This window comes from Amblyomma americanum, chromosome 1, assembly GCF_052857255.1.
Source record: "Amblyomma americanum isolate KBUSLIRL-KWMA chromosome 1, ASM5285725v1, whole genome shotgun sequence".
In the NCBI taxonomy this organism is placed as follows: Eukaryota; Metazoa; Arthropoda; class Arachnida; order Ixodida; family Ixodidae; genus Amblyomma; species Amblyomma americanum.
The window spans coordinates 474548724-474572298 of NC_135497.1; the positions used below are offsets into that span (position 1 = coordinate 474548724).

A 23575-nucleotide genomic window follows, 5' to 3' on the forward strand; every position below is an offset into this window, starting at 1 on the left:
TTGGGGCGCGCTTTTGCGATTCGAGCGCCTCATTTCAGATCAACTAGTGGAATTAGCCATAAGTACAAGGGAGCGTCCCATGTATACATTGCATGACATGAAAACGAGTCCACACGAGTCCTTAACGAGTCCAGTATGTCCACGACAACATGCATACTGATTCTAGGTAAAGAGAGGATTTTACTCGTGCGCTGGTACAATTAATGACTCATTTCCTGAACATGATTCTTGCCTTGGACAGGGGTACATATGTCAGTGTGCTCTAAATAACCCCACAGAGGCTGAGCCTTCAAAGAACTTTGGGGTACGTTGAACCGCAGAGATAGAGCAAAGAGAGGAGGCATGCTATACTCTAATAATTCGTTAATAATAACTGATTGAACGTCCTTTATTTTGAGAGGAAGGCACAAAGCCTGTGAGGGGAAATGGGGAAATATACGTTAATCACACTCGAGGTCCGAGACAGTGTAGTTTAGTCGGCACCTTTATACCGACCTAATCAGGCCACTTTGGCTCCCATATATGTAGCAAATAGGGGCTGTGTGTCGGTATCCGTGAGCATAGCAGCGCGGTGCGGCAATTAATTTATTTGCTGGAGTGACTGGAGTGACTGGGAATTAATTTATTTGCTGGAGTATGGCCATTCTCCCGGTTTCAAATGCAGTGCAGTACGAGGACTTTACCGCGGTGATCATATTAAATAACGCAGTGCTCGCGCCGCAACTCTGTAGCCCTTTGTGGCACGGTGTCTGCGTTAGTGCAAGCAACTGTTCACATGTTTTCTCGAAGAGCCTAGCGTCATTTTCACGAAGTCGGTGGTGCCGCCTGCGTTTAAAATGTCTGCTGGACACAAAGTATTCTAGAGCACTATTGAAATGCCTTTCCAAAGCAAATTAGACGGACGCCACAAATTCCTGCAGCACGCCTGGGAAGTGCTGCTGTTGTTGGAAGTGTTGTTGTTGTTAGCCTATCAAAAGATGGCACATACCCACACTGCGGGATCGGCCAAGAATCGGGTGGCTATTCACCTGTACTCAGGTAATAAAAATGAGTGCTGTCTGTCGGAGTAACTTCTTTCCTCTCTAACGTGACGGAATGATTTAGTAAAGGACTCTGCAGGTGATTTTTTTTTTTGCGAAAACAGCTTGGAATGATACTGAAATTAACTTCGCATAAATGTGCTGCAGTTCCTTCCTTGAGCGTGGAAGAAGGCGCTGTGCGTGAAGTGTGAACTGTAGTTATTCAACCATTCTTGGCATTTTTGACAACAAGGGTGCTTTAAATACACGCAGACAAATTTTCATATTACGTGACGGGAGCGATCGCTTCGTCGAAAAGCTGTCGGCGCGAGTGCGTGTTGCAAATAATCGGGTGGTGCTTAAAAAAAAACTCGAATCATGCTAACAGTCTGCTGTTCCGGATGGCGTCATACGATTCAGCGTTTCGTGCAGCATAAAGTTACTAGTCAAGTTAGAGCCTATAGCTTGCGTCAGGGATTCGAACTAGCGCCCTATATTCGGGGACTGCGTAAAAAAAAACGCATCATGGTAACTGGCGGCTCTAGTGTTAGATGATTGATTGCCAAGTGATGGGCGATGACAAGTTAATGAAGTCATTGTTTTTATTTGATTAATTAAAAATAAAATAAGTATTATAAAAAGGGAGGTTGAAAAGCATGATGATGCTAATTAAAATTTTAGTGCGTATAACTGATAAAATTAATCCTTTGAAACAATTGAAAAACTGCGTTCAATGGTGTACTGCTCACATTAGAAAGCACCCATTACGCCATCGCGATTGAGTATTGAGTGCAGGCGAGCTGGAAAAGCCGGTCGTGTACGAAACGTGCTGGCGGCTACTATTTCGTGGCCGAAGCTGTGTTGTATAAAAGCGTCTGCTGGTTGCCAGTCGCCTTCCGCCGGTGCGAACTCTCAACATCCGCGATTGCGAAATCCACCGAGATCGTACTCTGCTGGTCATACGTACCTGAGGTTTACTGACGTTCACGATGTCGGGATCTGCTCCGAAGAAACGGCGTAAGCAGTATCTGGTGCCCGGCGCTTACTTTGACGTGCCGAGCACAACTCTCTACAGGCGTCAAAAGGGCCATTTTGGGGCAGCCGTTGGCCGTTGTCGGGTTGTTGGGTGCCACCGTGCTCACGGTCAAACCTACAAGTGATGGAAGTGTCTCCAGCGGTCAACCAAGCGCACCTTCCACTGAAAGCACCGCGTGGGACAACACGGACGACGCAGCGGGCAGTACGGAGCCGAGGGATGAAGTGCACTCCACTGACTACCCAGACCTTCTGCCCATTGAAGGTGCCGCGCAAAACGGAGCCAGTGGTGCAGCGGCCGACGCAGAGCCTCCAAGCTACGACTTTCAAAATGCCGAGTTGAAACCAGAAAGTGATTCTTGCACCGACGCCAGTTCTAATATGAGTGGTGACGTTGGCATGAACAGTGACTACGACTTTGAAAATGATGAGCTGCAACCAGAAAGTGACACCTGCAGCAGAGCCAGTTCTGATGTGGGTGGTGACATTGGCCTCTGCAGTGGCAGTCTCACTGAAGAATCTGAGAGTTCTGAAGATTAAGATGATGGGTTGCCGTCATCCTTTGCACAATTCAGTAACGAAAAGTTGCCAAATACAGAGGTGACCAAGATGGGCGCTATAGCAGCTGTTATGGCATATGCAGTATCACATGGCCTAACATGGGCTGCTTTAGGGGACTTAATAAAGCTAATAAATTTCCTAATTGGACAAAATGCCTTGCCCCAAAGCACATATACTTTTCGCAAACTGTGGTGCAAGGAAAAACAAGACATTGTGCAGTACCACTATTTTTGCGAGACATGCGGTGCTCTTCTAAATGTGATTGAGAAGTCAGCACAGTGCCCCAACTGCCGGTACACCAGTGCCCTGCAGAAGCTCAAGGACTGCGGCTCATTTTTCATCATTCTGAATTTGCATAAGCAACTCAGCTTTGCAATTGAAAGCACGAAGGTCCAGCTTCATGAAAACCTCGAGAAGCTGCAAGAGCCACAGTCTGCCATTTCTGACGTTACAAGTGCTCAGTGCTACAGCAGAATGCGGGAAAGACTTCCGAAAGATGACCTCCCTCTCACTATCAACACTGACGGGAGTCCAGTTTAGAAATCGTCAAAGACCTCAGTGTGGCCCTTACAGTTCATTGTGAATGAACTGCCACCGCACTTGCGGTTTAAGCATCCTGTATTTGCTGGGCTCTGGGTCGGCAAGAAACATCCGAACATGCAACTTTTCTTGAAGTTTGTAATTGAAGTCAACACTACCGAAGTAGTTAGGTGAACATATCTGACAACTACACACTACTCTAAACCAGCTGTGTTGTGTTGCTCAGTCGATGCGCCAGCAAGGGCAGCGGTACTGAATATGGTCCCCTTCAACGGGTACTTTGGACGCCCCTGGTGCTTCGTCCGAGGGGAGCATGTTGAAGGTGAGCAGTACCGGATGGTTCTTAACAGCTCGACAGTGGTTTGGGTGATTGCTGAACACTGAACAGTTATCAGGGCTATCAGCAGAACCGAAATCAGAAGAGCCTTATTTTTTTTTGAAGGGTGCCAGCTTATGGAAACTACTGTTCATGTGCTTAAGTGCTGTATTATCTTTTTGCCTGAAGGGAGCATGCGGTACATCATAAAAGAACAGCCAGAAGCCAGAACCACGTACATGGTTATACGCGACATGAAGCTTGCAGAAGGTTATGATGACATAATCAATGGCTTCAAAGGGCCATAATAATAATAATTGGTTTTGGGGGGAAAGGAAATGGCGCAGTATCTATCTCATATATCGTTGGACACCTGAACCGCGCCGTAAGGGAAGGGATAAAGGAGGGACTGAAAGAAGAAAGGGAGAAGGAGGTGCCGTAGTGGAGGGCTCCGGAATAATTTCGACCACCTGGGGATCTTTAACGTGCACTGACATCGCACAGCACACGGGCGCCTTACCGTTTTTCCTCCAAAGGGCCATCTGCACTCATGAATTTGGGAGGTAAGGGCATCTTTCTCCTTTCTTCCTTTCTTCTCTAGCTGGCATGGACTGACCGATGTCACAACTACTAAATATGTGGCAAAACATGTCCGAGGTATGAATGGTCGTTTAGTAAAAAGGAAAATAAGGTTAATCGCCCTCACTATACATTTAAATTCCTGCATGATCAAGTTCATTTCTTATTTTCAGCATTAAGAACAGTGATGCAAACCACATCCGTTTAGGTGGTGAGAGTTAATGTGTAGCCTGCGAATTCTTTCCTTAGTTACTCATGGAAACTCCCTTCGGTGGCAATGCTTGCAATGATATGTGCCATTTTTCCACGTCATTATGTCGGATTTGTGGTGCACCAAGGCAGCCAAGCCTGTCATATACACAAGCCTAGATCAGTGCAGCATTTACATAAGCACAAGAGATTTGGCCTGCATGCTTTCCCAATGCTCCAGACTTTCTACCTCAAGAAGGAGGAGTTTCACTTGCTTTTTATCCCCGGGGTTTTCTACACATTCCAAATGTCTCCACCAGGCCATGGTTTTCGTCAGCTATAAAACGATAGCACTAGGCTGCTGCCTTGTTTATTAAACAGTGCAACACTTAATGCAAAATTTGTTGCTTCCAGTATTTAGTTTCTACAACCCCTGCAATATGATAATTTTTTTGCAAGTAATTTTTGGTATTATTTGGTCTCATTTTATCCACCTTCCGTGCCTACATCAGTATTTTACTCATTCCTGTACTTTATCTCATGGAATTGTGCTGTATTTTTACTGATATTAATCGTTCTCTTTTATTTCAGGTCTAGACCTTATCAATGGGTTCAGTGTGGAATATATGCACTCCGTCCTGCTAGGCGTTGTAAGACAAGTGACCGAGACAATTTTGTCAACGTCGAATTCAGGTCAACACTTCTATATTGGTAAGACAATGCACACAAAGCGGTTCATTCGTGATTCACTTACTAGTGACAGTGCACATTAAAGAACCCCAGGTGGTCGAAATTTCTGGAGCCCTTCACTACGGCGTCTCTCATAGCGTGAGTCACTTTGGGACGTTAAACCTCTATAAACTAAAACTAAAACTTACTAGTGAAAGTTGCTGAAATATTACTGCCTTTTGTGGCACTGCATTTATTACTGATTATCGTCACTTTTTCAAATGTGCATCTTATTGCAGGGAAATTGCAGCTGAGAGATTGTAGACCATGCACATGCTATAATCTGTGGCCTTGGCTTTACTGAGTATGATTAGTGGAAGGCACTGTTGATGGTGCCTCTACATAGTGTACAAAATGTGGTGAAATAGTATGATGCAGCCGTTTAGTACTTACTACTAGGCTGGCTTCCTAGTGGACATATTTTGAGAAACCATGATGACATAAGATGGTGGTAGCATATTTCATTATCAACCGGCACACTTAGGGGCTAGTAGGCTGCTGGTAACTGCTGGGTAAGAAAACGTGCTGCATAAAATAAAATGCTGAATCTTCTTTACAGTGTACTCAGCATTTAATCTTATTTTAATTGGTAGAAGCAAGTTGCAACCATATGCATGTACAGATATTTATATAGTGTGTATAGCAGTGCTTCAGGCTTCAATTTTTTCACTTTCATCTGTTGGGATTTTTGTATTCTACAGGGTATTATCACCTTGCCTTATTCTCTCTGCTCACAACAAAAGTATGCACATTTATTTTGCAAGTCATCCTTCTACACTTGAAGACATTGATTTACGGCTGTCGGCCATCAAACCTCCACACTGTGTGACAAGGCTGCCTAGGCCAATTAGAGAACGAGGACATTGGAAAGCATTTGAGTGGAGGCAGTGGATACTGTTTTATGCTCTGCCGTGCCTTGAAGGTATCCAGCTCCCGGACTATTGGAGGCACCTCTGCCAACTGTCAGAGGCTCTCCACATCCTTTTGCGAGAGGAGCTCACTCTGTCTGAAATTGCCAAAGCAGGTAACTTATTACAGGTCTCATTTGTGAATATAGCATAGCTGTAAAGTAACTGAGGTAATCATATAATTTTTTTCACTATGGAAGATTTTGACTGTTTTACACTCTTGTACAACTGTCTGCAAACCATTTTGAAATATTATTTACAATCATAAATGTTTTTCCTGCATAGTATATTAAAGAGAAGCCGAAGCACTTTTCGAAAAAAAGAGATTTCTACGTCATTTTATAGTTTTAGTCCACTGAAACAGAATATCTCATTCAAAAAGAGCGGAAATAAACGCAAAAAGATGTTTTTTAGAAGAAAACGCGCCCCATCGCCTCAGGGCGCCGAGCGAACGCCGCTCTTGCCCGCGATTGGTAGGGACCGTCGTGACGTCATCAACGGGGATCTCCGGCCGGCACCAACGGCGTTGCTGCGTAGCGCGTTGCTTCAGAGGGCTTTTAAGGACTACGTTCTGGAAATTATGGATAATTCAAGCAGTGCTGAACAGTTTGCACTTTCACCATGCATGTTCGAGCCATCAGCAGCTTCAGAAAACGGCGGAACCAACGACGCCGCGGAGTGCGCCGGCAGCGAAAGTCAAGTAGCGTCATGTTCACGTGTTGGAAATCTCGACTTGATGGACGGGCGGATGATAGCTTTTATTTCCACCGGAAATGGAGAAGCCTTACTACTCACCGCCCCCAGCACGCAGGCCTCGAGGACGGGGGTCGGAGCCTCCGTGACTAAAGGCAAACAAAGAGACTTTATCTCTTCGCGGCATCAGCCGCCAGGCGGATTGGCTTGTTTCTGCCGAGCGGGTTCTTCGCTGCGCAGCAGGGCTTCCCAGCTTTCTCTGCTATCAATATCTTCGTCGCCTCAGGGGTAGTCAGCGCATTCCCATATTCTTTGCTTCCGGGTAACCATGGAACCGCCGGACTGTCGGGATCTGGACGAGCGCGTGCAAAACTATTCCGAAATCGTTGAGAACTACCGAGTAAACACAAAACTGGCGCCACCGCCTGATAAGAAGCTAATAGAGAAGTCACCGCATGGCGGCGCCTGCAAGTCGGAAATTTCGTTAACCCAGTATGGGCCTTTGACGTCCTACCAGGGTAACACGAAAACCAAATATCGACTGATACGTATGTTTTGCGTAGGTGCATGCGTGTGCATATGTTTTGTGTAGGTGCAAGTGGCAGTAAAAAAAAAAGTAAATTGCATCGAAACGTTTCTGTGTACCGCTGCTGCATAAAAGCCTGGCCACCAAATTCTTGTAACGCCTGTAAACATGATCTAAATCAGATCACCGGCACGCTTACACGAGTCGCGCGAGGTAAAGCATTTGTTTGTTCATTTATTTATGGTTACTTGCCTAATTACCCCCCAAGGCCTTTTCGAACTACAAAAGAATGCAAAACTGCATGAGTTGGAGTGGGTGCACTGCTGTACTACAGCGCGAAGAGACGAGGCAATCGGGAGGAAGCTCCCTTGTCCGCTTTCCTTCTGTCGCTTGTTCGGGCTACTGTTCAACCATGAAACTTTTGCACTTACCCCCGTGCGTTGTTTTTTTTTTTTCATGCTGAACATGTTTTTGAAAATAATTATGGCTGCGTTTCGGAGCTCGCAGTGCTGCTCATCAAAACTAGTGTGCTAAGAGATATAGTTGCTGCTGTTTCGTATCGAGATAACCGGCAGAATTGCTTGTGGCAGATATATGCGTACCGCTGCTCGACCACTTTGCCGTTCTGACTCAAGGGCAAATTTGTATGAATTCTGGCCCCATTGTCGATCGTCAGCCATGACCAAGCGCTCATGAATGCAAATGCTTGCTTTTCTCAAGTATACTAGGCCTATATAATCGGTTTTTTGTTCAGTTAGGTGCGGCTGCATGTGCTGCGCGCTGATGAAAGATTAAGAGAATTGCTTGTGCTGCCACGAGGTTCAAGCAATCAGGAAAAAGCAAAAAGGCACGCAGTGCGTAACGAGCTCAAAAAGTTCAAGACTGTGTGCCTCAGTAAAGCATTGCTGGAAGTGGCTTTAGCTCAGCATGGATGTGAACCAGCTGGGAAAGGCAAAGAGTTTACAAAGAGGTAAGAAAGTAATATAACGAAAAGAAAAATATTGCTGCACATATTCTGTGCAGGCAGTTTCGGCATGTTGCGTACCACCAGATTGTCTGCTTAACGTGCAAGAGGCTGACGGAGAACAACCGACGGATTCTGCCAAGCTGTGGGCTGAGCGCTGTTCGAAAGAAGTACCATAACAAAACTGGTTAATATACAGGCTTCAAGCATTACACGGAACGGCCGAACGAGAGAAAGTAAACGACACTGGCAGAAGATTGCGTTGATCTGTGGTTCGCCAAAGCGCGGGCCGCAGCGAAGCAAGCGCAGCCGGCCGGCCGACTCTACGTGAATGGCGTCACTTCCGCCAGTTCTCCCTCTCTGCCGTCCCCCACCCGGCTCTTCCGGAAGCGACGAGGGCGTGCCGGCGGCGGGTTTTTAAGAAGCGATTGCAGCTCTGTTTGCTGATAGAATCGGGAAAAAAATTACACACATGATTTTCAAGGTCCTTTCTTCCCAACCACAGCGTTTGATGCGATTTGAAAACCTTTTCAGCTTCCCTTTAAGAATAGTTAATTTTGTGAACTGTGGTTCTAAAATATTCACAGAAGGCACAAACTGGTTGGTGCATAAACTTCAAAAATAACTCCTGCCATCTTGTAACCCCTTTTCCTCTTTTATAGAGTGCCTTTCATATTCTCCGATGTCATAGTATTCGTCATGTTAGATATATAGTTCTGTTTTTGTGCTATTTGTTCTTATAGTTAACTACAACACTCCTGAAACATTGTCCATTGCTTACCTGTTAAAAGTTGTGATGTGGTAAATTGGGTAATGATTCTTTTGCAGTAACACAGACAATTGAGCTAGTTGGTACATCTTTGAAAAATTTCGAAAGAGCTGCGACAGGAGACCCAAAGAGAAAGACACGAAGGACAAGCGCTACTATCAACTGAAGTTTATGGGAAAAAACACAAGGTTAAATAGCTCACGCAAGGCAGCCAGCAGCGCATGCCCCTACTCCCAAAATGACAAAACGAATCACTGTGTTGAATTAAGATACCGAATTTCACAATCATGGATTACAACACATGGTGTGCTGACGCATATGTCAGAGTTTTTGTGAATATGATATGCCTCTGATAATTCCCTTTTTAGTTGATTGGAATGTCTATACAGAATGTTTGTACTATTGAACACAGGTACACATGCATTTTTGTCCAACGGGTTAGAATTGTTAAGTTTGCTTTCTCTGTAATACAGGGCCAAATTAGAGGTAGGAGCCCCCTTTAAAGACGAATTATGTTGGCGTAGCCGTGTGCAGCTTTTGCTTGTGAGCTTGTGTCATGCAATCTTATGGTGTGTTCTTTCTGGAAGAGAGAGTTCATGTTCCTGAATATGGAACTGCTTGTTTTCAATGAACCTTCGCATAGTAAACTTGAAGAAAAAAAATATTGCAATGAGGTGGATTGAGAATAACTTGACTGTGTTTGTGGAGAAAATTTTTATGGCTCTAAACTTCCCCTAATATTTGTTACTTTTGATTTTCAGAGCTGCTTCTGGAGAGCTTCGTCATTCAGTGCAAGAGATTATATGGGGTTGCCAGCTTGACATTTAATATTCATGTGCTTCTTCATTTGGCAAATCGTGCTCGGTCACTTGGGCCACTGTGGGCACATTCTGCTTTCGTTTTTGAAGGTGGAAATGGACACATAGTTCGGCAGGTGTCCGCTGCAAATGGCATCCCTCAGCAAATTGTTTAACACATTATTATGCATCAACAACTGCACAAGGTGATGAGCAGCAGCTTTCTGTGTCTCCACGAGAAAGAGTTTTGCATGGAGACCTTTGGGTATCCCCTTTTACAGAAGGCTACGCATGTTGGCAAGTTGTGCCTTTTAGGCAAGGGAAAAGACGTTGCTCTAAGCGCTGAAGAGCAGGATGCTGTGAATAATCGCTTAGGCACGAGTGCATTCACAGCACTTCAGTACGAGCGCTTTGTACAAGCAAAGCAGGTCTTTCATAGCACTGCATACAAGCGACCATCCCGTTCTGACTCAACATTCATCAAAACATGCAGTGGCTCGTACGAGCGCATCGAAAAAATATTATTACTAGAGGCCAAAATTTGCGTCTTGATGTGCAGCCCAATAATCATTGCAGACAGGGATGCTGCACCACCGCACATCAAAGAGTGATTTGTCTCATCTGGCAGAGCACTTAATGTGGTACTGCCGGAGGAAGTGGTTGACTGCTGCCTTTTCATTGAATTTTTGCAGCAAGAAAAGACATTCATTTGCGACTTGCCAAATAGGATAGAAAGGGATTGAGGCTAGCAGCAACTGGGTTCAAGCGTCTGATCACATGCTTAGAGCATCAACCTCATAAAGGCCGCAAATGTAATAATCTAAATTATCGTAATTCCTTAAGCTAATAGCACTAACACAAATAGAGTCATACCGGTACCTACGAATAACAAGGCTACCAGAATTACATGGTCTGAGAATATCCTCACGTAGTCACTGAAAGTTCAAAATCACTCAACCGAAATCAATCAAAATCACTCCGCAAACTCACCTACAAAACGTTCATTTGCTCAAAATTGGAACATGTGCCTCACCTATTGGGAACCTGCACCAAACTTATCTTATTTACACATTAAAATCAGTGCAAAGCTGTGCAGCCCGGATTATAGTGTGATGTTATGACCACAGCATCAGTGTTTCAGGCACAAAATTGTCGCTCGGCTTACCTCCACTGTCTTTTCATCACACAGTTGCCAAACTTTGTCTTTTCCATAAGCTATAGAGTGAGCACTGACTGCAGTTTCAACCATCTCCCCTATCTGTATGCCACTTCATCTTCCTCACCTCTGTATACTCATCGTCATCACTTGGGCTGTTTGCGGGTTGGAATAAACCTGGTTCGTGAAGTCCTGCCCTACACATACGTGGTGGAGGTGTGGGCTACGATTTCCCTCACTTGCACAAAACATTCCTACTTCCACCAAATAGAACATCGCGTCGTCTTTTCAACAATTTATATTTGCAGCATTTACATGGTTCCACTAATGCCTACCATAAATCTTTCTTGTCATCAGCCATAGAACGATGGAAGTAGCAGTTACCTGTCAGAGCCCATGGCAACTGAGTCCGATCTGAATAAATTCTCGAATCTACTGTTCAACCATACTTGTCAATAGCTGTAATTAACACACATTGCCTATTACTCCTTATGCATCCCAAGTGCACTTCTTATTAACATCTTTTTATAAGTTACTTCTTGCACCCCTATTCATATTATGATCACCCTTTTCGATGTTGCTTGTATTGCTGCGCGGCCACAGTGTACATAGGTATGTTTGCTTCACCCTTTTGCATTGCCCTATAATAATTTGCTCGCCTTCTTTTGCTATGTAACCATAATGTCCTCTTGCTTTTTTTGCTCCGCATTATGTAGTGCCCCACCTAAAGACCCTTAAGGGACAATAAATGATGATTTTGATACAGGTTGAAAACATCTGCGGAGATGTACTGGCATGTGTTTGTGCCACTGAATGTACAATAATAGTTATATATATCCTAGTGGAGCAGGATTCACTTATGCTACTTGGTGCTTATTTGTAGAAAGTACACAACAAAAAAGCAATACCTTAATGTGGATTCGGCTGAAATTCTGTCCTGCTGTCTCGTCACTTCATGTCATTTTTTCTTTTCTCTTGAGATCTGTATAGTAACTAGTGAAATCTGTAAATACTGTGAACATAAAGTATATTTTTGTTTTTGCATTTCAAGTAGACAGACTGTGTGCAAACTGTCCTGCATGATTATATGTTTACTGTTTCATTTGCTTTATATATGGTGTATTACAGAATATATTTCTGAAGCAAATGTGTCCCTGTCTTTATACATGCATGCTCCAGATAAATTCGAAATTTGTCGATTGTTTATAATAGCAGATGTACACACGGTAGTGCAATAAATAACAGTGTATAGCAGCTCACTTTTCTAACAAATTTTCGTCACTTCAGGGCGCTGTGTTGTGCCCGGACAACCAGCCCGGTTTCCACATTTACAAGTTGCACAAATTTTCCTGCGAACGCCTTTGGACAGGCCCCTTGGACTAGCCCGGTGCTGCGCCGCAAGACAACCGCGCCCTAACACTCCCTGGACAAGCTTTGATGCTGCGCCGCTAGACAGCAGCGCCTTATGGAGAAGCATCCGCGAGCAACATGTCCAAACGTGTTGCAACATTGCTAGACAGCCAGGCGCCGGTTCCCTTTCCCCCTGGGAGTCACCGCGCGCGGCAAACTTGAAGCGGGTGGCCAGCGCGGTCGCTGGTTGGACCTCTCGGACGGCTGTCAAGTGCTGGATTTTTATTGGTCCGTTTGTGTGACGACCGTTTCTCGGGGCTATATAAGCCCCAACGCTGCTGCCTGGAGAGGACTCCGGACTCCGATCTTCCGAGCTCGTGCCGAGTGTGCCGCTCCCGAGTGGAGCGTGATGTGTGACGCGTTGGAGCCTCGCCGGACGTCACCGTGCGAGAACTGTCGCTTTTGCTGCTAGCTCTCGGCCCTTGTGCCGATCTCGTCCTGTATAATGCTCTGTACATAATGTATATTTGTTCGTTGTTCTTCGTTGATCTCACCGACGCCTGACTCGGAGTCTTCGCTACCGACTGAGAGCTGGCGACGCTCTGTCACAAAACGGGTGGCGAGCGTTACGGGACCACCTCAAATTCACAACAGCGCCAAGTTCTGACAGCTGTTCTCTGAGGTGTTATCAAGAAAAAAAAATGGACCGCATATCGAATGAATTATTCTGAAAAGTTTTACTTCCCAAAACCTGGAAATGCAATATTGTTTGCCATACAGGGTATAAGCGTGCCAGACCACACATTTCGCGTTCATTTTCTTAGTGTTAGGCTGTATACCAGAGCAAATAATTTGGAGTTGTTTTCATGGTCCATACATATACACGTTTTCCTGCCGATATAGTACATTACACGGTACCGCACTAGAAAAGCTTTGCATACATACATTTAATGGTCTTCACCCATTGAAATTATCTTCAAACGATTATTCAACAGTTGATTGAGCAATAAAAGCACGGTGTAGACAGCCTTAAAAGCAGACATACAGCTCAAAGGGGATTCACTGCTGCGCAAAAGCCGTGTTTGAGACCTTTTAAGGTGCTTCGCGTTGGTGAAGGTGCAGTTATGCATGCGGTGAGGCTTTCGCGCGGCTCCTGCTTTTCTTGGTGGTATTGCAAGCGAATTGATAGGCTTAGCGGAGCGTAATAATTCTACCTTTGAGCAGAATATTTGTTCACCTTGCTCGAAAACCGACGCTGTGTTGCTGCTGCTTTCTTAAAATTAAAAATTTTGGTGTCGCTATAAAACAAGCCTAATTTAATTTATTGAATTAAAATTGAAGGTTCCTGTTTCGTTTTCGCCGTCAAATCCACGCTAGCCATGCACCCACGGCATCGCGGCACACCCGGCATCGCGCCGTTCGCTGCCGTGCACGAGCCGAACTCGTGGACTTAGCCGTCGCTGCGGTAGTGTTATTTAAGAGTCCGCCCGCACTTTGGCCGCAAAGATTGCTTGAAACGTGTTCTAACTGCCTGGAGACAGCCCCCGAGGCTCTCGGGGTCTGGTCGGCCGGCCGCTTTCGTATGATAGCGTGCTCTGGGTGCACGATAGCGTGCACCCAGGGAGCGCATATAAGTTCGTATAGTCCTCGCCTCTTCGCTCTGTGCCAAGACGGGCGTGCCAGCGGTCCTCTCGACCAGTATGTGCCTGCCGTGCTCGTTGCCTCTACGAAAAGCGAAATCAGTCTTGATCGCTTTGAGGTCGCCGCGGTGCTCAAAGCGGACTTCTTGTAGTGAAGTCCAAGCGCGACACTTAGATTTCTGCATTCGGGGGTAAGCTTTCCGAAGTCACCGAGTGGACCGCGCTTTGCGCTTCGACATCCGGGTGCGTCAGCCCTCTGCAAACCACGCAGGTTGCCTCGCATGATCGACGAACACATGACACTATCGCTCACAGCTAGCAGTCTACACTCCCAGTATTATGCCAACATCCGCCATGAATGAAGTTTCTCCAGCAGTTGCTGCCACCACGTTGCCACGAAGCCAGCATCAAGGACGAAATCCATTATGTTGACCCCTAGCTTCTGCTGGAAACTGCCATGGCCGCCTATACCAGCATCATGGTGGTCAATATAGCGCCAGAATCCATGACCGTACCACTATTTTGCCAATATAGCCACCAAGAATCCACTCTGATTCATCTAAAGCCACCAAGAATCCACTCTGCTTCCTCTATAGCCACCAAGAATACACTCTGCTTCCTCTATAGCCACTAACCATCCACTACGTTTCCGCTATGGCTCTCGGTAGGATTTCCTGTAGGGTATCCATTAGAAACGAACATAAAATGAGTTTATACTCTTTTTTTTAGGGGGGGGGGGCGGGGGGAGGATGTAAAGAAACAAGGAAAGAAAGAAGCAGAAACAGCAGTTCCCCGAAAGAAGCGCCAAGCTTGGGTAAAGTGCCACAAAGCAGGAACAGACGGCAACAGAAACCTGGGCGCCCTTGGAGACACCCGAACGACGGACAAAAGACCGCCAACAGCCCGGCGCCTTTAATTGGCAGCGACATAGGGGAGAGCAGCGCGGTCGGCGACAGACGGCGCTTCAGCTCTACACGCCCGCAAACGGTCTCCTTCCCGAATGAACTCCAGATGTCAAACACGGCGCAAGTGTGGGGGTGGGGATGCGACCACCAAACCATGTGCACGTGCGGGTGAGAGAGAAAGAGTGCCTCGTGGACATTGAGGGTGAAAAAGCGTGTGGACGGGGCCAGTGGGAAAAGAACTGTCGTCGGAAGAAGACGTGTGTAATGCGTCTTGAATACAGCCAATGTTTTTGTTATCGTTAAACAGATTTGTCCCCGTGTGATTTTTCCGCTGTTATTCGAACCCCAAAAGTTTTAAAGTTTAGAGTTGTAGCATTATTGCCAAATGTAAAGGAAACTACTAGATATAAATTACACACGGTACCTCGGAGGGAGAAACGATCTACGAGAGCCAAACGTCGTGATCGGCCCGGACAACCGGGTCGCAACGCGTTATGAAGGCGGACACATTCACGGGGCCGACACCCCGATGGGATCGTCCTCTATCCCGCTTGGGAGCACCACGCAGACGCATGACTACTCGCCAGCAGCAGGGCACACATCGCAGGGGACGCTTTCCCACCAGACGCGCTACGACGCAGTGATCACGTCATAGGCGTCCCGCATCGGACGCGGCACCTAGGAATCGTGCTGTGAGCGGAAAGAGGATCCGCGTCGCATAAACACGAGGGTTCGAGTGACACACGCTGGAAGTTGGAAGGGAAGAGAGCGAGAAACTTACTCAACGCAAGGGTAGTGGGGAATCCTCGCCCCGGTCCCCGCACGTCCCCAATGCCCTCAAAAGAGATGAAGGGGAGAAGCGAGTGATGGTCGAGCCATCTTTCGGGGCAGTGCCGTACATTGCGAGGAGGGGGTCTTCTGTGTTCTGCCGCATGATGGCACTGCGTGCGAACCATTTTTATTTACGAATTTGCTTCCGGAAATTTTCGCTCACAGCCGACGACACATGTTTTTCTGCGACACGGTGCCCTTAACGTTGTCGCGTTAAAAGGTTTAATGGATAGAATGTTTGGGTGGGCCTCAGTGCCAGCTGGGCTACCAAGAGCACACACACTGCCGGATTGAGGTTCCATTTGGCAACTTCTTGCTACACGAATGCCTGGATGAGCAACACGATAGGCAGAGGCATATGACTGGGATAGGCACAAAGGCCTCTAATTCACGTCACACAATCCTTGGGACTGCGTCTGCGAGGGCAGGCATTTCAGAGAGTGGACTTGGTGGTAGCTGCTGGTTCTTAGAGGAAGTGGTTGCTGCTGTGTTAGGAAGCCGAGAAAACAGCTGCGGAATACAGCAGCTTTCAATTTGCTCGAAGCGATGGCACTCCTTGATGATGTCAATGATAGTGCAGTCCTTGCAGACAAGCAAATGAAAAGCATCATCCACAATGCCATTGCAGACCGCGTTGTCTGATTTAGTCAAGCCAACGTCCACTTTGTGGCGAAGCGCCAGGACATCCAGAATATAGGTATGTAGCCCTCTATGGTGGACTGGGCGCGTGACGAAAGCTGTTGTTTCGAAGTTGCCTTCCAAGCATCAGGTCTTGCAAATAATATGCGTAGTTTTTCCTCACAGGTGTCCCGGCTCATGAGCTCATTCTCGTGTGTTTCGTATTACACCCTGGCAGTGCCGGTAAGGTAAAAGATGACTATCGCAGTCATGGGAGTAGGGTCCCAAATGTTATACTTGATGACTGGCACATATGAGCAGAGCGAGTCATCAATATTCGTGTCATCAGTTCCAAACATGCCGGGGTATTAAGGTGACACCATGACTACGAAAGAAGCGCTAGCCATCCTCCGTGACTCTATGCCGGTCTGACTATTCAAGCTTCATGGCGCAATCGTACACCCGGCTGTTCCACCGACAAGGTTAAGTGGCGAATGACACAGTGACGACCCTGACATAGTGCACAGGCAAAGAACACAGAGCTTGCAATAAGCACAAAACACCGGGTACCAAACGGGGCAACGCGCACCACCAAAGCACTTCATTCACTTCATTCACGTAGCACATAAAGTGAAAGAGGGGAAATCATGCAACATCACTTGTACTAGATAAGAAGGCACTATCACAGTAAAGTAGTAACACAAGGAGCACTGACAACCGTGATAAGGGGTATTGAACACCGATGTTGTGCAAACTGATGCTGCAAATAAAAGCAGAAGCAAGATTTATTAGGGTTGTGCTCACCGAAGCTCTGGAGAAGGAGATAACAACCCTAAGAGAGGAGGGCGTTTATTCCTGGCACGTGAAACCTTCATAGATTTTCATAGCTACACCAACAATGCATCGGTTGTGCTGCAATTCGAGCGAAGCAACGTGCCACGCGCGTCGGCCTGCAACCGCGGTTAACACTAAGAAGACAACCCACATTACACAGCGTGTCGCCCCTCAGTTTGCTATGCAGCTGACCCATGTTTCACAGGGGGAAGTTTTGAGCCACTTGGTCAGACATGATGTAGAGGAAAAAGAAACCGCAACTTCAGACAGGACGCAAGACGGAGAAGTGGTCTTGCGTCCTGTCTGAAGTTGAGGTTTTTTTTTCTCTACAAACCATCAGTATAGTATGTTCACGTCAACCACACCTATGTAGGCCAGACCGAGGTGGCATATCTGTGAACACTAACCAGAAGACGTCCTCAGTTCCATAGACATTAGAAGGACATAAAGCACATGTCTGGAACCGAAAGAGCATAGGTAACATGTGTACTCCATCATTATCACTACAACTCAAGGAGATACACAAAAGTAGCTATTGTCTTTGAACAGAACAATAAATGCTATTTTTGCTGCCTGCAACCCCCAACAGCCAGTTGAGCAAAACACTCAGATAATACAGCTATGATATAACAACGCTCAAAGTACACGGCTATAAGCTATGATACACTAAGCCAAGATACACTTCTGCTAAATATGATAATGGAGCGGAAAAACAACGCTGAGAATACACTTCTACAATGATAGACTTCTTCTGACTATGAAGATTGAACACAATGCTCAAGATAAACTGTAATATAGTCTTAGCTGTTAATTATGATGAAGGAGAGGAAACAAAATAGACCCAGCCTTCCCCATAACTTTCAGACATTTCAAGCGGAATGAAACCACAGGCCACATCCTTATCTCATCTGAAGCATTCTCTATGCGGAAAATCTTGAGCTGTTCTGATGGAAGCGGAGCTGTGAAGTTGCTTGCATGAAGAAACTCATGGCCAAAAAGAAACTTCAGAGTCACCTCTGTCACACTGACACTGCTGCCATTGCTTAGTAAGTAACACGAGTCCTTCTCTACACCACCTTTCAAGGATGATACATCTGTCGATCGCACAGTCGGTGGGAGTTCTCTCGGTGAATAAGCCAACGCGGACAATCTGCGGCTCACCTGTACAAGTGGCTTTCTGCTGGTGCGCAACAACCGTTTAACTTACCCCAAACAGTTCTCAAATGGGAAAGCACTAACATTGTCCAGCGGACCATAAATTAAGGCTTCATCCGCAATGAGACACAGCATGTGTACATTGTAGATCAGAAACTCAGGTTCATAAAGAACCCCACACTGCTGTGAAAAATACTTTAGGAGATTTGAGGCAAACTTGTTCATCTCTGTCGCAAGAACATCACTTAGCAGAATGCACATCGTCACATGAAGGCACAGGAAGTTTGTATTGGTTGTCGTCCAGCAATCCGCGTAGCACCACAGGGCCAGTGTAGAGAAGGAAGGACCTAAACTCCACTGCCTTCCATCAGTCCAATTCATCAAGGCCTCTAGGCTGCCAAGCAAATTCTGACGGCAGACTTGCTTGCTGGAGTCTTGCACTCATAATGCTCTGCTTCTGTGCGCAGAGACGATGCGGCAATGGTCCAGCGTCCACTTGTGCAGGAACTTACGGACCACTCCAAAGAACACCGTGTGCATGTAATCCACCAGAAAGTGTTTCACCACGTCCACATGCAACTCCAAAAGTGGACTTTCAGCGTGGTGGTGGCCAACGTCGGCCATTGTGTGGAAAAAATCATCTCTGCAATTCGATTCCTGAAAGCAGCACACATGGGGAATGTTTGTCTGCGCTCATTTCTTTCTCCTTTCCGTGTGCAGTGGTCACAACCTTAATAACCAGTGTGTCCCTTGGTACATTTGACATACGAACAGGCTAGTGCATCACAGATTACTGCAGCAAGTGCAACACTGTGACATACACCTTTGATGATGACACCAGAAGCCTCCATACTTTTCATTCTTATAGAGATAAGCGCCAAAACTGTTCAATATTTTTAGGCTTCTTTTTTGCAACAATAGAGACAACAAATGGTCGGCTGTCAACTGCATTCGCCACTGAAAACCGCAAAACCCAGAAGTCCAGCGAAGAGCTCTTGAATATCGGTAATCCGTCGATGTTCACGTGGAGGTCAACCTTAGTACTAGCAACATCGCGAAGACCGTTTTTCACTCTTTCAGTCATCTGACTTCTTAGCCAAAAATGCACGTAGTCAGTAAGAACAGCGGCTTTTCGCTCAGTCGTCGGTAACGTGTGAGCGTCACGAGGTAGCGGATGGACAAGGCAACGCAAAAGCAGACAGAGGTAATTAACTGCTGAATGGGCGAATGAATACTTCCGAGTTATATTGGTCCGCTAGCTCTCATGCAGCATCTGTCATTGAGAGGCTTGCTTCTGTGCTTTCTTGCTCTGTAGACGGATCCTTCTAGGACGAACACAAATATTCGGCACCCTCATCAGAATCGGCTGGCAATTGAGAGCATTCAGAAACGCCGATTCGTCCTGCGGATGCCTCAGAGAATTCTTCGGGCCTTTTGCGTGTGTCTGCATTGTTGGCATCGATTTCACTGTCTTCGCTTGCCGTCGAGGTAGGCACAAGGTCGCCCTCGGCGGCGGAGGAAGTGTCGCGGTAAAAATTCGCTGACCTTCCAGTTCAGCCGCCGGTATTTCTGCCACTTACTGGGCATTCCAAATGAGAACGAGTGCGATCGAGAAGACTCAACCGGAGCGCACAAGCTGGAGCTCTTCGAAGGTAGGTGAGTTGATCGGCTCTTCTGCTCAGTCGCCTCAGTGGTCAGCGGTTTGCGCGGAAAAATTAAAGTGGTGGAAGCGGAAGTGGCGGAAGTACATGTGGGTGGACTCAAGTACCTGGGAAGCGAATTTAAGGCGGCAAACTTAAATTCAAGCGCAAGTGGCGGAAGTACATGTGGGTGGACTCAGGTACCTGGGAAGCGAAGTTAAAGCGGCAAAACTTAAATTCACCTTTTGGAATGTTTTCGTCAAACATGAAGACATCTAATGAGAGGACTTGCGGGATCACTTTCGTTAAGTTAATGGAACTACTACTACTAAATGATTTTCTTCTACCATGAGTGTAACTGAGTTAGTAGATGAGGAAGCTGACAAATATCCACTGTGCTGGGATCCAGACGAAGCGTGCATTTTTTATGCTCACAATTAATGAGCAAATTTCAGATCACGCTAAATAAGTAAATCGCAAAGTGTAGGCTACTTAAAGTTCTTCGCACAATTCATCTTGGTTTTCAAGCTTTCTCCTTGCAGACGCACCTGATAAAGCTGTTCCTCTTCCAGGCTCCTCTGGGTCCCCCTTACAGACGTTTAACTACCGGCAGAAGAGTGCCAGACGTGTTGTTGAAAATGCTGTTGGACGCGTCAAGGCACGCTTTAGAATTGTGCTGAAGGGCCTTGAGTGTGACATCCACAGTGCCAGTTATGTGATCCGTGCTACTTGGGCGCTGCGCAACATTTATCAGTAGCTCAGTAACCACTGTGATTCAAGCTGGTTTGGTGTGGTGCAGAGCGCTGATGAAAGGCGGCCTCAGCTGGTGTGCACAAGCTACCGGAAAGAGATATCAGGTGTGGCAATCAGGAACGTCCTGGCCAAGCACCTTACCTTGAGCTAGAATCCAGTCGTTGGGAATCTCAAGAGCAGCTAACAAGAACACCGCTGCCAAGAGGGAACAGCCCTGAACAGAGCTACACAAACATTATTGAAGGACCTGACTCTGGGTTCGACTAACCTTAAATGGCTAGCATTGCATACGCATGATGCATACTCCCTACTGGGGCGAAGGTTATGAGGGTTACAACTAGTGTAGTTTTCGAAACCTACATGCGCGTAAATAAATATGTTTGGTTTGGTTTGTGGGGTTTAACGTTCCAAAGTGACTTGGGCTATGAGTGATGCCGTAGTGGAGGGCTGCAGAATTTTCGACCACCTGGGGTTCGTTAACATGCACTGACATTGCACACTACCCGAGTGTCTTGCTTTACACCTCCATCGAAAAGCCGCCGTCGTGGGCAGGCTTTCAGAAAATACACATGCATTATAGAGCTAACGCTAATTATTGGTTCTTGTTACGCTACAAAACGATGTGGTTCGTGCCAACTACTAGTACTCCTTACGACAAACCTTCGCCTACATGCAACCATCTCTAATGAACTAATAATGAAGATTTCATTCCTTCCTGTAAACAAATATCTTTCTTCAAACAGTTTTTCTCGCAGACAATAGCAAAATGCCAGCATTAGCCTTCCATTTCTATATGATTCATTCTTGTTTGGCACTGCTGTTTACGTTGCTGAATCTTTTCCATTGTACTACCCTTCTCATAGTTGTGTTTGTGTCACAAGGTCTGCGTATTGCCTGCTACTCTATCATTTGCTGTTTGCTTATATTTTCGTGTATAACAGGCCATCGCCTTGCCACATTGCCAATCAGCAAATTGTTGGTAACTTGTCAAGCAGTACAAGCTTCTGGTCTTGCACTCATACTTCTGAAAGCAGAAGTACTTGCTGTTGGGCTAGTTGGTTCATCAAAAAGTTGAATGGCGCAAAGGAACAAACACAGGGAGACACAGCAACGGCGCTCTTGCTGTCTCTGCGTCTTCCTGTGTTTGTTCCTTTGCGCCATTCTACGTTATTCTGAAAGCAGTATAGTGAATGAAGTGCATTCACTGTATAGAAATTTCCCATAGGGGCCCCCTGACTATCACCATAATTTTTTGCTAGGTTGTTGCATGCACCTGATGCTAGCCCAGTGGTAGCGGATGCTTCTGACCAAAAAAGCTACTGGTGCTTACAATCATATTAGAGTGAACATTTCATGCCAAGTCGAAGATCAAGCAACAGTTGCGAGAAATTTTTTTTTTCCTTTTGCTCATGAAGGTACCGAAATCATGTCGGTCACAGGTGGAAGATTCATATTTTTGCACACACCATCTACACACAAAGCAAACACAAAATGTGATGTAAATGTGGCCCAATGGTTAGAGCTTTGAAAGACTCGAAGCGTGATAAATTTCATTACATTCCCATTCCAACTAGTTAAACCAAAGTACACCTTCTGTGAACAATTTCATGTCATTACTATTTTGCTGCTGTCAAAATTCCCCACTGTTCTATCACTTGCCCACCAAAAACCAGTTATGTTGCAAGAAAATTATCTGCCTTGCAGCAATCCGTTCTTGGTGAACATGCAAAAGACAGTGGTTCTGAGTGGAGAAGCAGGTGGAGTGTTACTGCGAGAGCAGCAGCAATATACTTGCAACAGACTTTTGTCCCTGTAGTGTATGAATGTGCTCTGTTAATAACTAATATTGCAAGCTTCCGCGGTAGCCGGCCTGCTCTACACAATTCACTGTTTAAAACACAATACAAAACTTTCAGCAGCAAAAGATCTGAGTTCATCTCATCACATGCTGTAATATCATGGAAAATCAAATAACTTCCAGCTCTTCTGATCACTCTTTACTGAGCGAGTCATTATTTTCTTTGTTGCCTGGAAAGTTTGCAGGCAGTTGCACCATGCTTGCAATAATGGCATTCACTTCGTTCTGGAGGCGACCGTTTTCTTGCGTACTTTGTGTGCCTTGCGGTCTGCCTTTGCTGCTGCCTCGCTTTCTCCTTTAAGGAGGACAGCTAGCTACTCTTTAGCAGATCCTTGTCGCTTGTGGCGGCTCTTTTCGGGTACCCTTCTTTTGGCGCGTGCGCCAGCACCGGCACTGCTGCTTTCGCCAGCACTGGCTCTGCTTGTGTCGCTGCTTGTGTTGCCTGTGCTTTGCAGTACAGGTACAGCAGCACTGGCACTGCAAATGGGGGAGCTGGCCGCAATATGTGAGAGGTCGTCTCTGCTGCTTCCTTCAGTCAGGCTGTCCTCCCATGACAGGAGCGCTTCTGAGCCGTCTGGTGCCTCATTGACAACTGGCAGCTGCACATAATGAAACATACAAGACAGCATGTTACCATCTCAGAACAGAGGTTAGATGTGTCCTAATATAATGCGATCATCTGCTTGCACAGTATAATACAAAAATACAAACTTGTGATGGCCAAACTGGAAAGAAGGCAGCGGTTCGAACTATTGTTTTCCTGAACATAACTAAATAGATATATGAAGATCCCGACATGTACATCAGCATTCCGTAGCACCAAGTTTCACATGAACCAATGGGTTCAGTTCAGTTTTTTCCTGAATACTGTTGCGGAGTGCAATCGCCTTCCTTTGGGTTTATGTGAATCGAAATATATTGTGAAGGAGTTGTAGGATTTTTGTACGGCTCCTAGTGTTGGTGTTGTGATGAATGTTGGAATTTATGCCCTTTATATGACTTGTGGTTGTTGCAGCTAATGGTTTTATGGCTTTTATAATTGTGTGCCCCTCCTGCTTGGGGCCAAATTTATGGCTCCCAGTAAGTACAAATAAATAAATGAATGAATGAACAGCTGAACAAGACAGTAAGTATACCAAGCTGATCAAAGTCAATAACAAGCAATATTTTAAACATGTGCAAGCATGTGCGGCATGCTTGACCAAGGGTA

At 46.1% G+C, this 23575-nt stretch overlaps 1 pseudogene; it reads left to right on the forward strand.

The window, feature by feature from the left end:
• Nucleotides 1-2008: 2008 nt before the first annotated feature.
• Nucleotides 2009-10368, forward strand: LOC144126386 (uncharacterized; annotated as a pseudogene).
• The last annotated feature ends 13207 nt before the right edge of the window (nucleotides 10369-23575 follow it).